Source organism: Mangifera indica, chromosome 18, assembly GCF_011075055.1.
Source record: "Mangifera indica cultivar Alphonso chromosome 18, CATAS_Mindica_2.1, whole genome shotgun sequence".
Classification (NCBI taxonomy): Eukaryota; Viridiplantae; Streptophyta; class Magnoliopsida; order Sapindales; family Anacardiaceae; genus Mangifera; species Mangifera indica.
The window spans coordinates 4,091,878-4,108,053 of record NC_058154.1 but is presented as its reverse complement, the minus strand read 5'-3'; the positions used below and the strand labels follow the sequence as shown (position 1 = coordinate 4,108,053).

The window sequence follows — 16,176 nt, the reverse complement described above, 5'->3', positions numbered from 1 at the left end:
GATATCGTCTACATAAACTATAAGAACGATAATAAAGCCATTTGAAGTATGATTTACAAACAAAGTATGATCTGTTTGACACTGAAGATAGCCAAACCCTTTCACAGACTTCGTAAACCTTTCAAACCAGGCTCTTGGTGATTGCTTTAGCCCATACAAGGATTTCTTTAATCTGTAAACTTTGTTCCCAAACTCTGCTTCTAAACCAAGTGGACTGTCCATGTAAACCTCTTCCAACAAATCACCATTTAAGAATGCGTTTTTCACATCCATCTGATGTAGTTGCCAATCTAGATTCACTGCAATTGACAAAAGAACCCTGACTGTATTCAGCTTTGCAACTGGAGCAAACGTCTTTTCATAGTCTATTCCATACGATAGTGTGAAACCTTTTGCTACAAGTCTTGCCTTATAGCGTTCAACACTTCCACCTGCTTTATGTTTTACTACGAAGACCCATTTGCATCCTACTATCCTTTTTCCTTTAGGTAGTACTGTTAATTCCCATGTTTGATTTTTCTATAATGCCATGAGTTCTTCTTGAACAACTTGTCTCCACTCAAGTATGCTCAAAGCCTTTTGAATAGTTGCTGGAACAGCAATTTTAGAGATATTCATAGCAAATAATTTGTAATTAGATGACAAACCTTCATATGACACATATTTGCTAAGAGGATACTCAAAGGAAGGTTCATTTGAGGTAGAAAATGGAGGATTTGAGTGAACTTGGACATCTGATCCTGGTGAGAAATCATAAACCTATTGAGTAACATCTGGATTAAATACAACTCTATCATGCTTTGGCTGCCTTCAATACACACGAGTTGGCTTTTGGGATAGTGTTTTAGGTGACGTGTTTGATGAATTTTCCTGGACAGATTCTATTTCTTGGGCCAGTGCATTGAACTGATCAATACTATCATCAAGGTTTATGAATTCTGTGACTTCTTGGGAATATACAGGACTAGAACAGTATTTTGGAGTTAGAGAAGGACTATTGAATGGGCTGTGAACTGGTTGAGTTGAATTATGACCTGGTGCTTTGTTATTAAAACTGGAAACTGGTACAAAATCATTAAGAAACTGTAATTCACTTACCTCTTCCTCCTTGCTGAAAAAAGGTTGATTCTCAAAGAAAGTAACATCTATAGAGATAAAAAATTTCTTAGATGCTGGGTGATAACACTTGTAACCTTTCTGATTTGGGGAATAACCAAGAAACACACATTTAAAGGACCTAGGATCTAATTTACTATGATAACGGGAATTATCATGCACAAACACTGTACACCCAAAGACTTTAAGAGGAATATTTGACAATATATGACTATAGGGATATGCAGTAAGCAAAATTTGAATAGGTGTGTGAAAGTGTAATACTCTAGATGGTTGCCTATTGATTAAATGGACTACCGTAAGGACAGCATCCCCCCAAAACTTTTTAGGAACATGCATAGTGAATAATAGTGATCTTGCAACTTCTAAAAGATGTTTATTTTTCCTCTCAGCCACACCATTTTGTTGTGGGGTATAAACACATGAAGTTTGGTGTATAATTCCCTCATTAAGACAGTAATCTACTAGAGATTTATTGACAAATTCTTTTCCATTATCAGTTCTTAAGATTTGCACCTTAGTTTGGAATTGTATTTTAATCATGGAATTGAAATTTTTGAAGATATTGGCCACTTCTGATTTTTCTTTCATGAGAAATACCCAAGTAACTCGAGTATGATCATCAATGAATGAAATGAACCATTTAGCACCAGTCACAGTAGGAATTATAGATAGACCCCAAACATCACTATGAATAAGTGCAAAAGGCTTGGAAACATGGTAAATGCTAGGAGATAGAGAAGCACGAGTATGTTTAGATATCTCACAAATTTCACAAGAAAATTCACTAGGACTTTTATTAACAAATAAATCAGGAAAAAGTTTCTCTAAGTAAATGAAGTTTGGGTGGCCTAACCTGTAATGCCATAACATCACATTACTTTCTTTATTTGAACTAGTCCTAGAGTGACTTTAAGTAACTACTTGCTTGGTGGAATGACATTGTGAATGGAAGGCAGATTCCGCTTTTAGAATGTATAAACCAGATCGTAATTCAGCAGTTCCAATCATCCTCTTTGAGATCAAGTCCTGAAAAATACAATAGGTAGGGTAAAATGTAGTGAGGCAATTTTTGTCATAAGTAAGTTTGGAAACGGATAGTAAATTACAGTCTAAGTTTAGAACAAATAAAACTGATTGTAAGGTTAAAATTTTTGAGAGAATAACGGTACCATAACCTACCACCTTTGAGAATGTTTCATTTGCTACCTTAACATTAAAATTACCTTTGCATAGCTCAAATGTATTGAACACGTTAGGATCTTCTGTCATATGGTCAGTTGCCCCCGAATTTATAATCCAAGAACCTGGTTTTTCATTTTTAACAGTCAAGGCACTGGAAAATGCACCTGACTGTACCATAGAACCAGTCCCAACAGGTGTTGATAAAGAGTGACCAAATAATTTTTGCAACTGCTCAATCTGTTCCTTGCTAAATAGATTTTTGTCACTGTCACCAATATTATTTCCACATGCAAAATATCCCTTCTTGGTCTGACTACGTGGCTTCCAATCTGCTGGCCTTCCATGAATTTTCCAGCGGGTTTCCTTGTAATGGCCTGGACGACGGCAATGATCGCACCATGGTCGGCCTTTTCTGGTTTTACCATCAATAGGATTGTTTGAATTACCTCTGGCTGCAAGTGCTGATGCGTCTCCACTGGTTGGCATTGACTCAGACCTGAGCATTACCTTCTTTCGACTTTCTTCTCTGAGCACTTCAAAAACCACCTCTCGAATGGAGGGCAATGGCTTAATACTCAATATTCTACCACGAACCTTATCCAGGTTATCATTCAAGCCAATAAGAAATTTAAAAATCCTCATCTCTTCCAGGTATAATTTGAAAATAGCTCCATCATCATTACACTTCCAGTTTAACTTGTTGAACATGTTTACTTGCTGCCAAAGGTGTGACAATTTATTGAAATACTCTATCACCGTTAGATCACCTTGCTTCGCTTCATGTAAAACTCCTTCAAATCTAAACCTCTCCGAAATATTATCCTTATTTGAGTAGGTTTCCTTCACAGCTTCCCAAACTTCATAGGCCGTTTCATACAATAGGAAATTTTCTCCAACCTCTGGTGTCATGGAATTTACGAGCCAAGACATCACCTTGCTGTTATCAGCCTCCCAAATCTTATACCCCTTGTCTTTCTTCTCTAGAATCTCCACATCTGCTGTGATAAAATCAGCTTTACCTTTCCTTTTAATGTAAAGCATAAAAGATTGTGACCAGGGCAAATAATTATGCCTATTTAACCTGTGGTTTGTGATGATTTGAGAACTTTGAGATGGATCGACGGTACTCCCTCTAGAGGATGAACCTTCAGAATTGACATTCAAAGCAATTCCAAATTTTGACATGTCTGAACCTGATGTATTGTCAAAGATGTAGTTTTTATCGGAGGAAGTAACAGAGATAAGTATTGCCAGGAAAACCAATGATGAATATAGCTGAAGTTGGCTCTGAAGAAAAATATATTTCACACTTTTTCTAGTACAAAACTCACCAACATATATACAACTAGTATTAGCCTATAATTAGAAAATATATCTCCTAACTTAATTAGAGAATCAATCTCCTACCTAGAATAGGAAACTTATAAATAATTAAAATCCCTAAATTTTAGGAAATAAAAACATAACAGAACTATACTTTAGGAAATAACAGATTTCAACATTTTTAAATCGGTAGCTCTGATGGTCAAATAGTCTTTTAAACCTTATCTTGTGAACTATAATTCTACAAATGAAGCCCATGATGTATAATTAAAACTTCCTAATAACTTTTCAATAGTAATAATAGGAAGGGAGAGAAAAGGAGTGAATGCACCTAATTTCGAAAATCCTGCACTGGGCATTAATTAAAAAAAAATTCAATGTTGTTTGATTTTCTGACGTCGATGACGAAGATGGATGACGACGACACTATAAGGTTATTACTCGTCAAAGTCTTTTGAGTCCATGGTCCAAGCAGTGTAAGCTAACGCACACCAGAAAAGCAAATCGAAGAAGATGATCCGAGACGAAAACAGTCGACGCTTGTAAACTATTCCAATGACCGATGACGGTGTGGTCACCACAGATTGACTCGACGACGTCTTCTAAGTTGATTGGGAGAAGCGGAGTCATCGCACGCTTGTCGGAGAAGCAGATCGATGACAAAGGCTATTGAGAAGATTAAAGGCGCGTGCTACGACAAATGGTGACTCTCTTTCCAAGGGTTTGTTGGCAAAGTTGTTCTAATCACAATGGTGTAGGCATAGCCACCGGAAAAGGACAGAAATGCGATAGTTAGAGAAGACAGCTGAAAAATGTAGACTTCACAACATCAGTTTGTACAAAAACTGGTTTCCCTCATTGAAATTGAATTCATTTTTATTTAAATCTAACCTGATGTTCAAACATATATTTCCAACAATATTAGGAGAGTGAGACGCCTTTAGCAAATGTTAAATTAAAAAGAGCACAAACATATATTATAAACAATATTTGGAATTTGTGTTAGTACGTAACCCCGTTCTTTGTTGCAACAAAATAACCTCGATAAAACAAAGGAAAATGCACACACCAATTTTTGAAGCTCAAATAATTTGAAAGATCATAATAAAAATATGCTGCAGCACCATAAGCAGCATCCTTGAGCGTTAAGGCAGGAGTTATTTCAGTTACTAAAGCTGGGCAACCATTCATTGCCTCTTGACGGATAGACACAACAACAGGAGCTAGCAGCTGAAAAAGACATTGAAAAATAAATAACACATCTATTAAAAATCAACAAAAATTGCTGTCATAACACGAAATTAAATAAAATAATACATAAATATTTGAATGTCAGCACCACCTACCTGGCTGTGGTTTTTAAACAATACAATGTATAATGCTTCAGCACAAGGCTTTAATTTTTCTGTCCATTGAACCATATCTTGCTCATGGAGAAAAGATTCGGGGTTCTGGTACCACACCTCCAAGTCTGTTGCAGTTAGAACAAAATACCAGTTGAAACATCAATATACTGGTTTAAGAGAAGCAAAATTACAATAAATAACACAACTTTTTATAATATTAATCTGAGGCAATAATTAACCACTGTTTCTCGATGGATAAATTTAAATCAATACATTACACAGAAAAACTATTCGTTCACTAGGCAGAAGGGCAGTCAGGACACCACCAACAACATTGGAAATATTTTTCTTCATCTGCTCCAGTGTAACCGCATTTTCATCCATCACCCGGCCAGTAAGACTTGGTTTGTATTCTTTACATTCCAATACAGATTTCACCATTACCATACACTGAATCAGGAATTGATCAAATGACAGTATATCTAGCTCAGGGTCAGTTATTTTATTTAAACAGAAATCCATGACTGGAGGAAGGACACACTTATCACCAAATGTACAAGGATGTCTCTCCTGAATCACGATCACAACTTTCATCAATTTAGTACATGCCCTCTTGATGAAGTCCCAAAATTTATCATGCCCTTTCTGAAAAGATGAATCTGCATAAGAAGGCAACCAACATAAGCAAGTTATTACCACTGAATTTTCAAGAACTACCAAAAAAGAAAATACAGCACATAGCTACAGTAGGAACTCCAGTTTAATTTTTGTAACTATTTTAAAAGCCAGAAGATCGCATGATTAAGGAAGTGACATTTAAAAATTGAACTTCTAGAACAAATTTTGAGACTAAATAAATCTCATGCAAAATAAAAAATCCATATATCCATGTATTTTGTATGTTAATGCCAAAGAACAAAAGAGATGTCTCACAATATGGCAGAAATGACAGGTTGGCATTCAAGGGCACAGAAGAGACCTCCTTGACAGGTCGTATTTCCTGAAAGATAAAGTTAAATACTCCTTATGGAAGTTAAAAAGGCAGAACCAAAAAAAAAAAAAAAAAAGCATGTCCAACTCTAAAACTCAGACTTCTAATTTTAAAGATACAAAAAAATAGATAACCACCTGCATGCATTTTGCATCACTATGAAACCATGAAATTATTAATTGACGTATTCTCTTTAAACACAACAACCATCTCTCACATGTTAGATAAAGTTCATCAGTATGATGCTCCAAAGCATTTGAATCATAGCCAGGGGAAATTGTTGATAAACCACATAATATTGTTTGCACATCACTTTGCCAGAGGTGCCAGCTGTAATCAAAGAGATGAGAAGAAATCTACCGGAGAATATTCACTAGGATAAGAAATATCTATGAAAACGTGGTAAATGAACTTTGTTTGCAGGAAAAAGAAAGAATAGATGGTACAACAACCATTACCTCTGCAAAATTTCTCTGGTCTGCAGTAAGATGCTTAGTAGACAATTCCTTCAAGGTCCCGAGGAGGATCATAAAAATTCTATGGGATGTAAGAACATCTGCAACTTGAAGCTGTTGTGCTAAAACAGAAAAGAGCTCTGGCCTATACAATATATATCAATATGTAAAGTTAGTTTAATCAATGAACGCCTGACCTGAGATATGGAAAACAAAATAACTCCTTCTGTATGACAACCAAGAAAAATCAATTATCACAATGCATAAGAAATTTTAGAGTATATACTCAAGTTCAGTGCACAAGTGGAAATAAATGGAACACTGTTGCCATACGTAACCAGAATCAAATAGAAAATAACTATCTAGTGCTCTCAGGGGAAGAAGCTTCAACTTTAATGGCAATGAATTTCTTGTCCACATCAAAAGAGTACAAATTCAAAAATATGTATCAACTCAGCCCCAGTTGAACCATTCTATTCGCTGTCACGGTTAATAGAGTTTTTTCACTCCATAAATGTGAAATTTGTTTTTACTACTTAATATTATGTCCTTTCAAGTATCATAAACTTCATAGATGCTGGTCTTGAACATCATAAATGAAATTCCAAGCGAAATTCAGATGTGGAAGGAACAGTAGCATATCCATATATTCTCAGTTAATTCAGAAGTTTGGGAAATTGTACACAAAAGGGGAAGAAACAATGGCAATTTGCTCATTGTTTCAAATATAAGCATAGCTCCATTTGACAAAATTTTGATTTCTATGCATATTGTTGAGATATGTTGAGATATTGGTTGAGATATGTTGAGATATTGTTGAGATCTTTGTATTGATAGTGAATCATAGAGAATCATATAGATTAGAAATTCAGATATTTGTATTGATAGTGAATCATAGAAGATCATATAGAATAGGAATGCTATAATATCCTTCCTAATCTTAGATAGGAGTAGTTAATAGTTTTCCTAAATTAGCTTTTCTAATCTCCTATATAATTGTAATTCTATTGAATGCGAAATATACAGAAAATTATATTCTTTCATATTCTTTCATGGTATCAGAGCCTAGAATAAGAATTTGAAATTTTTCCCGCATCCTTTCCGGCGAATAAAACCCCCTTTTCGACTGTTTCTCTGATCACCATCGTTTCATCATCTTCTGGTGATTGTGCTCACACTGGAGGGATCGGAATAGTCTCGCCGTCAAACCCGTCGAAGTCTCGTTGCCGTTAGCCGCTGCACGAGCTTACACGCGCCGCTTGTCTCCTCGGTATCTCCCTCGCCGATCTCCTGTTCCGACGACCGTGAAACGTCACCGCCCTCTCAATCGGACTCAGACGACACTGACGATTCCATCCGTGGAAACTCCGCCGCCATCCGACGCCGGAATAGCTGGCACGCGCTGGCCGTTGTTCGTGCTCAGATTGTGATCTCCGATCTGTTTCTTCGGAGAGCGTGCTGCCTCACCGTCGGCACTGTCAGTTACAGAAATCTCCGGTGATCCTCCTCCGGCCATCCACGTGCCGTTCTGTCGCCGTCCACTTCTGTTATCATCGGAAATCAGTTTCTGCCGACCTTTCTCTTCTCTTCAGATTGTGATTCTTCTACCAGCCTTATCTTCGGGAGCTTTTCAACACTTCTTCTACCAGGTGGATTAAGTTTTCGATCTTATTCTGGTATTATGGCTATTGAAAGCTTCAAAGCAGGTACATCATTCTCGTTCATTTCCTTGCCTATTATCACAACTGAAAAATTAACTGGTAGCAGTAATTATACTTCATGGGCTGCTTCTATTGAGTTATGGTGTATGGGACAAGGAATCGAAGCCCATTTAATCACTAAGGTTGAGGATGTTCAAACCGATACGTCTAACTGGATTAGAATTGATGCTGCTTTGTGTAGTATGTTATGGAATACGATTGATATCCAACTGCAACCAATTTTTAAAGCATATCGTACATGCTTTGACCTATAAGCTCAGGCTAAACTTCTTTATACTAATGACATCCAACAACTATATTCAGTGGTGTCTAATATGGTTAATTTAAAACAACCTGGGTTGAGCATGTCAAATTTTCTTGGACGGATGGCTTCACTGAAAATCGAGTTTAATTCTCTCCTTCCTGCTGGTAAATCTGTTGTAGCAGACTTGGCACAGCGAGACAGATTCTTTATGGTATTAACTTTAGCTGCCCTCGGTCCGGACCTTGATAATGTTCGAGATCAAATTTTGGCAAGTGCAGTTATCTCATCACTGGATGAAGTCTTTGCTCGATTGCTCCGTGTGTCCTCTCCGAGTATTATAACAAGTTCCAATCTAGACTCATCTGTACTTGCCTCCCAGACTCAACAAGGAGAACGTACTGGTCGGGGAATCGACCACGATGCAAATATTGCCATAAATGGGGTCATACTAGAGACAAATGCTATAAACTACATGGTCGTTCTCCTCGGGTTGCCAACGTTATTTAGATGGATGGTCCACACTCTTTTAATAATCAGTCTCAACCATCATTGACTCTCACAGGTGCTGATTACGACGAGTATCTCAAGTATCAAGCGTCGAAGAAACCCTCATCTAACATTGTTTCTAGTGTACATCCAAGTCACCCAGCCGTATGCTTCACTCAATCCTCTCCTTCTGGACCTTGGGTTCTCAATTCTGGTGCTTCTGACCACATCTCTGGTAACCTTAATTTACTTTCTCATTGTACTAAGTCTCAGTCTCTACCTGCTGTCACATTAGCCAATGGTTCTATAGCCCAAGCAACGACCTTAGGTCGTGCACTTCCTCTTCCTTCTTTACCTTTAAACTCTGTACTTCATATACCTGAATGCCCTTTTAATCTCATCTCTGTGAGTAAACTCACTCATTCTTTAGACTGTCTCATTACCTTTACTAAAGATTCTTTTGTTATACAGGACCGCAGTACGAGACGGACGATTGGCACAGGACGTGAGTCACAGGGTCTCTACCGCTTACATCTACCATCTGAGTTTGTAGCCTGTCCAGTTACTACGTCTCCGACAGTTTTTCACAACCGCTTCGGACATCCTAGTATCTCCAAACTACAGAAGATGGTACCTAGTTTGTCTTCTTTATCATTTCTTCAATGTGAGTCGTGTCAGCTTGGCAAACATACTAGACAAATATTTCCCAAGCGAGTCAATAATCGGGCTGCATCCCCTTTTGAGTTAGTTCATTCAGATGTTTGGGGTCCCAGTAGAGTTGCGTCTGTTTTAGGTTTTAAATACTTTGTTACTTTTATTGACGATTATTCTCGTTGCACCTGATTGTTTTTGATGAAAAATTGATCTGAGTTATTTTCTATTTTTGAGACTTTTTGTGCTGAAATAAAAACACAATTTTCTACTACTATACGTATCCTTCGTAGTGATAATGCTACTGAGTATTTCTCTGCTTCTTTCACCAAGTTGATGCCTTCTCAAGGTATTTTACATCAGTCATCTTGTGTTTATACCCCTCAGCAAAATGGGGTTGTTGAACGTAAAAATCGACACCTTCTTGAAACAGCTCGTACCCTTCTTATACACAATAATGTCCCCTCTCAATTTTGGGCTGATGCAGTCCTTACTGTTTGCTTTCTAATAAATCGAATGTCATCTTCAATTTTACAACATCAGGTATCTCACTCTATTTTACATCCTGAACAACCTCTGTATTCTCTTTCTCCTCGTATTTTTGGGTGCACTTGTTTTATTCATAACCTATCTCCTGGTCAGGACAAGTTAACCGCTCGTGCTTTCAAATGTGTCTTTCTTGGGTACTCTCGTCTTCAGAAAGGATATCGGTGTTATTCTCCTGAAACACGTCGATATTATATTTCTGTGGACGTTACATTTTTTGAGTCTTCTCCTTATTTTTCGTCTCCAAGTGGTCTACCTATCACAAAAACTCTTCCATTGTCTTCTATTATCTCTTTGCCTAATTCTCTGTCTGAGCCTGCTCCTCTCATTGAGCAGTCTCTTCAGCCCAGTACGGGTCCTACAGGTGACTATGTTCATGAGGTAACTCTTGAGATTCCTGTGTCTCCACTTCTTGCACCAATCTCCTCTAATACTGAGGTCTTGTCTCCTGCTGATCAGTTTCCCATTACCATTCGCAAAGGTATGCGTTCCACTCGTAATCCTCATCTTATTTATAATTTCCTTAGTTATCATCGCTTATCCTCACCATATTATGCATTTATGTCTACATTGTCCTCTATTTCTATCCCTAACAATATTCATGAGGCCCTTTCTGACCCTGGATGGTGACAAGCAATGCTGGATGAGATGTCTGCTTTACATGCCAATGGTACTTGGGATTTAGTTTCCCTACCTCCTGGACACACCACTGTTGGTTGTCGGTGGATCTATACTGTTAAGGTTAGTCCGGATGGCAAGGTTGATAGATTGAAAGCTTGGTTGGTTACGAAAGGGTACACCCAGACATATGGCCTAGACTATTATGAAACATTCTCTCCAGTGGCTAAATGTCCTCTGTTCGTCTGTTTCTCTCTATAGTTGCCAATAGACATTGGCCTCTACATCAGTTGGATATCAAGAATGCTTTTCTTCATGGTGAACTTTAGGAGGAGATTTATATGGAGCAACCACCTGGTTTTGTTGCTCAGGGGGAGTCTGGATTGGTTTGTAAACTCTGATGCTCTTTATACGGTTTAAAACAATCTCCCCGTGCTTGGTTTGGGCGTTTTAGTACAGCAATTCAGGAATTTGGCATGAGTAGAAGCGAGTCTGATCATTCAGTGTTCTATAGACATACCTCACAAGGACAAAGTATCTATTTGGTTGTTTATGTGGATGATATTGTTATAACAGGAAATGATCAAGATGACATTATGCAATTAAAGCAACATCTGCTTAGACATTTTTAGACTGAAGATTTGGGGCCACTCAAGTATTTTCTCGGCATAGAAGTGGGACAATCTAAATCTGGAATTGTTATCTCACAAAGAAAGTATGTTTTGGATATTCTGGAAGAAACAGGGATGTTAGACTGTAAACCCATAGACTCTCTCATGGATCCTAATACTAAACTCTTACCTAGACAGGGGGAGCCTCTTAATGATCCTGGGAGGTATCGCAGATTGGTTGGTAAGCTCAATTATCTCACCATAACACGGCCTGACATTTCATTTTCAGTCAGTGTTGTTAGTCAGTTTCTTCAGTCGCCATGTACCCATCATTGGGATGCTGTTGTTTGGATTCTACGGCATATCAAAGGAGCACCAAGAAAAGGTCTACTCTATGAGAATAAGGGTCATACACAGATAGTTGGATATTCTGATGCCGATTGGGCAGACTCACCTTCAGATAGACGATCTACTTCTGGGTATTGTGTCTTGGTTGGAGGAAATCTTATATCATGGAAAAGCAAGAAACAAGATGTTGTGGCTATATCAAGTGCCGAAGCTGAGTATCGTGCTATGGCATTAGTTACCTGTGAACTTGTTTGGTTGAAACAGTTAATTCAAGAATTAAAGTGTGCAGATGTTCCTCAAATGACATTATTTTGTGATAACCAGGCTGCTCTTCACATCTCTTCTAATCCAGTTTTTCATGAAAGAACAAAACATATAGAAATTGATTGTCACTTTGTTCGAGAGAAAGTTATATCTGGCGTTATTGGCATAAGTCATGTCAAGTCAAATGATCAACTCGCTGACATCCTGACTAAATCGCTTCGAGGGTCACGAATTAATTATATTTGTAACAAACTTGGTGCATATGATTTATATGCTCCAGCTTGAGGGGGAGTGTTGAGATATGTTGAGATATTGGTTGAGATATGTTGAGATATTGTTGAGATCTTTGTATTGATAGTGAATCATAGAGAATCATATAGATTAGGAATTCAGATATTTGTATTGATAGTGAATCATAGAAGATCATATAGAATAGGAATGCTATAATATCCTTCCTAATCTTAGATAGGAGTAGTTAATAGTTTTCCTAAATTAGCTTTTCTAATCTCCTATATAATTGTAATTCTATTGAATGTGAAATATACAGAAAATTATATTCTTTCATATTCTTTCACATATATACAAGCACCGCATGCAACCCTAATACAAATAAAGGCCAAATAACGTAACAGCTGAAAATCTAAAATCTATGATACGAAGATCACATGAGCATTAGCACGTAACCATTCTTTAAATATTTAAAGTAGGCTTTACTGTAACATAAGTGTAATGTAAGCACAACTAGGTCATTCAATTAAATGCTAATATATATGTATATATCATATATTTATTTATTTATTAATGATGGCACCTCCCTCTTTTCACACTTCATAAGTTCAAAAAAAAAAACACTATGAGCAATCAAGGGTGGCTCTGGCAATTGTAATATAATAATTAATACATATTTCTGTAAAGTCTTTTCTAATTTTTTAAATATATACATATTTCTGACAAGTAAATATTAGTCTACAGTTATTTCATTTTTGTTCACATTTTTTCCTTACCATGGGATGCTATGACATAACAATTATCATTGGAAAAATAAAAATAAAAACTTAGTAAATCATGTTAAAATTATGACTAACGCAGCATAAATAAGAAAATACAAAGTGAATGTATGCCATTCTCTAGGATAATCAAAGCGAGTAATTTTGGAAATAAGAACAGCAAGCAATTGAGTGATCTGTGAAGGAACAAAACGCAAAATCATAAAATCAGCAAAGCTCACTGCTATTCAATAATATAATCAAAAGGACTATTCGCAGAGACTAACTATACTTATAAATAAAAGCTTGTGACAACAGAAATACAATCTTGTGATAAAGCCAACAAATGATTTCATAATTAGAGAATAATACAATTTATGCAACACCTGGTAATTCTCTTCTCTCAAATGAGATAACAATTTCTTCCCCAAATGCACTTTCTCCTCGTTCCTTATTCCTCTGAAAATAAATGCTAAAGTTACATTTCTAACAAAATAAATAAATAAAACAAACTAAACACTTCGCAATGAAGTGCGGTGCTTTCAAAAGGAAGTTTCTAGGAAGTATTATATAGGCTAATATCTTACGAAGAATTGCGCCTATTCCTCCAGTAACGATTGATACTTTTTTTGAAGTAGACAGAAGGCATCAATCGAACATCAACCTGTTTTGCTTATTGATCTCTATATGTGGTGGTGCTTAAATATGAGCCTAGGCATTGGAGGATTTTATTACATGCGTAGGGATGTATCTTCTTTAAAGTAAGCACGCCATCAGAATTGTCTTTATTATTCACATAAGATCTCGTCGTATTATGATATGATATTTTGATTTGGGGTGGTGACCCAAAATGAAGATTGAATTACTAATAGGTTGTTCAGTCCTTGAACCTGCCCTTAATTATAAAAGCTTAATCTCAAATTTAATTTATGATTTCATAATAATATTTTTTTCAATTCAAACCATTTTCAAATATAATTTTTAGATAAAGTAAGAAATTGAAAAAAAAATTGTTTACAAATAATAAATTAAATAATGAAACTATGCGTATATATTTTTAGTTTATAATTTAGATATATAGATAATATATCATCATATAATTAGATTATTTTAAATTAAAAATAAAGTGATACTCAATCATATGATGACACATAATTTGCATTCATACTTTTGGTATCCAAATTGTATATTAAAAATATGTACATATAATATTATTCTTGAGTAAATTAGAGATTATGGACCATAAACCTACTAATCAAGTTTTTTAGAACCGGACTGGAGTAAAAACCGTTATGAGTATTGGTTCCGATCAAACTAGTCAAACCGTTTGAACCAGCTAGTTTGACCAAAATTCTAGTTTTATGTAATAACTTAAAAAAATTATGTCTAATTACATGTGTTTTATATACTAAATTTTATATTGTGCATACTCTTCACAATTAACAAAACATATGTATTAAAAAATTCAGTTCAACAAACATATGCATTATTAAACACCCAAACAAAACACAAATCAAATATATGCATTAAATAAAATATAACATCAATAAACCAACATAAACATTATTGAATAAATAACATTTAATTCAACATTTAACAAAACATATAAAAGCGTAATTCATCTAACATAAATTTTAATAAATGAGTAATTGATCATTTTTCATCATCACTAATGATAAAAGATCTTATCATCGCTCATGTTGCACCCTCTATCATTTGTTTAGCGTCTACAACATCCTCTTCAATAGCATTATCTACAAAATTTATAGTTAAATATTTTATTTTTTTCACCTAAAAATCAATCATTTATGCAAGTATGTTAATATTTGTATAAATGCCAAAGAAAAGTTTTTACCTAAAAAATTATGTGAAAAATCATAAATTGTTTGATCATTATTGATGGGAATAGATCCCTTTCCATAAAGCGTTTGATTTAATTCATCTGCATCAAGTTTACTGAACTCCTCTTCCTCGTCCATTATCCAAAAGTCATTTTTATCGATATTTTCATAATCAATTCGATCAAAATTTGATTTCTTATAACATAACCTAAATAGTCAAAATGAGAAGAAGTAAAGAATTAAAATATTAAAAAGCAATATGCCAATAACTATTAAGTAGGGTAAAATCATATGTGAAGTTGTAAATAATCAATAAATGTGATAAAATACTCTTAATAAAAATATTCAAAAATGTAATGATGCATAAATGATAATTGTATTACTTATTTTGCAACAGTAAGTTATAATAAATAAAAATAAGCTCATTTACACGTTAATACCCTAATCTATTTCTCCTCTTAGTATGTATGCATTCAAAAACACTCAAATTACGCTCACAGCCTGAAGATGTTGAAGTTTGACTCAAAATTTTAATTACAAGCTTCTATAAATTGAGAGTACTGTATCCATATGTTCTCCACTATTCATCTAATACAAAATAACATGTAAATAATTATGTAATAGAATTTCATAAATTAGAAAAAGAATTGAGACATAAAAAACATATAAATTAAATTCATACCAGGTCGCGTGGTTTTGCATGTTTCAATAGCAAGCTGACGTGAGAAATTCCTCTCATAATCGCGAAACATTCAACTCTCTTGCACTAACATTGCCTCACTAACATTAAACATACATGTTTTATTCTCAACAACATCTAGGAAACCCGACAATACCTCTGATTTTGTGCAAAAAGATTCATGATCATACTGAAAGGCAAGATTCAAGTAACACACAGCCGCATAAATACCTCGATGTAATGTCTTATCCCACCTCAACTTAATTATTTGAGTATAAGGCTTATAAAATTTCTTTTTATTCTTGCACAACTTATTTATCCCCAACCTAGCTCTATACATTCCATCATAGACACATCCTAATGAAGGTCTCTCATCTGAGTCCACAATACGAAGCAAACATATCAGAAGACCAATAACTTTTACAATTATACCCATTTCGTTGCAAAAATCATTATTTAGAATTGTGGTCACAACATTTTTTTCCTAATTACTCTTTGCATATCTAGAATCAATAAAAAATTTGTTAGTGACCATCGTTTGTAAGTCATGCTTATACTCAAAAAGGTTTTATAATGCGATGGAAGTCGTAGCAAACCGAGTTGCACTAGATTGTATAATTTCTCTCCATCATTCTCTTTTCCTCAACCAAGCTATCAATAATGTATGATTATAAATAAACTTTGTCACAAGAGATGCACATTTGAAAATTCTGACAATGTGATCTATTTTACCAATATCTTTCAAAATCAAATTGATACAATGTG

At 35.3% G+C, this 16,176-nt stretch overlaps 1 pseudogene; it reads right to left on the bottom strand.

Annotated features, from left to right (window-relative positions):
- The window catches only part of LOC123201327, a 29,984-nt pseudogene extending 16,295 nt beyond the window's left edge, over positions 1–13,689 (bottom strand).
- Positions 13,690–16,176: the final 2,487 nt, after the last annotated feature.